The following is a 2,523-nucleotide window of genomic DNA, read 5'->3' as shown; positions in this document are numbered from 1 at the left end:
TTTCTCACTTTTCTCAGTGTAGGCTGTAGTTAGCATTTGAATGTACTATTTTTTCCTTCTTCATTCATTTATCCTTTCTAAAAAACATCTTTTAAATGTTGATCAATGTGAAGTCATTTCCATAGAAGTACTGCTTATTGACGTTCTGCTCAGCTGCTCATTTCTTTCTCACTTTCAAGAAGCAATTTCTCAGAGTCTGCTAAAATGAACAGTTTGATGGAACAAACATATATATCTGCTATGATATGATTTACTTATAGTAAAGCTAGGCTGTATTTCATTAATACCTGGTTCCTGAATATTGAAGCATATAATATGTTAATTTGCTATAGCAACAGCTTTTATGTAATTACACACTTTTTTTTTTTCATCATAACATGGAATCTCATATTATCTTGCTACCACTTCTTTATGAACCTTTATGTTGAATGAAATACAGAAACCTCAGGTACTGATAGGACACAGGTATAGCAGTACACGCTTGTGCTGGTGCAGCTACAGTCTGACTGTAACTGTTTTGTCAATAAAGATTTTGGTTTTCATGTATTTTTGATAGAGTCTACACAGTCAGCTTCCTTTTGGCTTCAGCTTGAGTTTGTGGTGCTCGGGAGTTCTAATAAGTAGGCACTTAGTGTCTGAATGGGTATGCACAGGCTAGCACACAGAAATTAATGCAGCAGTGTTTATTTTGGGAGCTCCCTACAGTAGTGCAAATTAGGACTCCTCTAAAACCAGTATAGATTTTCCCTGTTTGCTCTAGGTTGTCTAATATTGGACTAGATGATCACAACAATCTTTTCCACCTTCATTATGGGGAAAAATTTCGAAGAAAATATAATATACAATGCTTTTCCATCTTAAGATTATGCTTGAGTTTTTAAATGCACAAAATTAAGAAATGTCATTATTCTACTAATATTCGAACTTGCCATATTGTATGTCTATGTTTCTGTTGACTAAGTGAAAAAGGAAGAAGAAATGTCAGGCATGGCTCTGATTCTGCAAAACACTTAGGGTCAGATCTATAACAGAATATTCAAGAACCTATCCTGATTCACAAAAGTTAATATGAGTGAAATGCCTAAACAGGAGGTGCCATTTTGGCACTGGACATATAAATATTTTTGCAATCTTTGAAGAGCCCCATTGTTTATGATGAGAGTAGTGATTAATGTAAAGGTGTTCACATGCCATGCAGGATCAAAGATTATACTCAGTCTTTGCTTCTGTATCACTTATACTGCTGTTTCTTTAGGATAAAACAACATTTATCTAAAACATAAAATAATTATTCATAATGTCTTAGAGCTTACTCTCTATTCATGTCATTCTGCAAGAGACAAAATATTATAATGAAATACGAATATTTGTTTGTAATTTCTATATATTTTTCTTCTTTCTTTATGTACTTATTTTCTTCTTAATGTTCCATTCTAGAACCAAATCAAAATACAAAGATATAATTTTTTTGTCATGCAGGGGGCTGCATTCACAAAAGAAAGTTGTAGAGGCTGTAATAATGATAAATTAATGATAGCTAAAAAGAAAAGGTATGAAAGTGTCAAGGGTCCAAAGAATAATAAGTAAATTAACACATGGGAATGAAAAAGTCAGTAGTACTAATAGCAATGTACCTTTGATTTTGCAGAAAAACAAATTGTTATCACTATCAAAATAATATTATTAAAAGCTGTAAAGGGAAAAAAATAAGGTAAAATTCATTATGGTGGCCGCCCAAAAAGATTTAGATATGTCTGCCTCCCACATTTTAGAAGACAATAAAAAAGGAAAAGTCATGAAAATAAACAAAAAACAGACATATGAACACAACGCTGTTAAAGATGCATTTAGGTTGAAACGCTGTACCACATTATTTTCCCTTAATGCCATGTTGGTAGTTTGTAACTGTTCTATGTTGCAATTTTTTATTTTTTTTTTTTTCTAAGGAACAAACATATTTACAGGCATATATTTAAATATATATTTTCTTAATAATTAAGTATGGGACATAAAATGCTCTTAATGACCTGTACATAACTACTTCACTGTTACAAGGTTTTTATCATAATCGACAGTTGTACTATATCTATTTAAAATATATCTCTATCTTAAAAGGAAAGAAGGCAAAACTGAGAAGCTTGTCATATTTAGTCTCACAAAATGAAAGCTGAGAGGAGTACAATTACTATACATGACTATTGTCTGAAATCCTGAATGGCCATGCTGACCAAAAGTCAAATAGGTTTAAACTGATCACAAATACATTTCTGCTGGAAACAGGAAGACAGTCAGTTTCAGAAGAGGGGTTTATGACCCATCATATTTTATTGCTAAAGTCAAAAGTACAAAAAATAAAATAAAACCTGAGCCAAAACAGTCTCAGAAAAGCAATCTTAGTTTGTTTTAAGATGTTTCTAGGAAGTAATGAATTAATGTATTTTATCTGCTAGTCTTCTCTCATATTCCTTGTGTCTACATTTAAACTGTAGCACCATGTATGGACACAAAAATGTCATGGTTGAA

Source organism: Empidonax traillii, unplaced genomic scaffold (assembly GCF_003031625.1).
Source record: "Empidonax traillii isolate 1590-97213 ecotype Southwest subspecies unplaced genomic scaffold, ASM303162v1 scaffold359:size565994, whole genome shotgun sequence".
Taxonomy (NCBI): Eukaryota; Metazoa; Chordata; class Aves; order Passeriformes; family Tyrannidae; genus Empidonax; species Empidonax traillii.
This window is presented reverse-complemented; position numbering follows the sequence as displayed.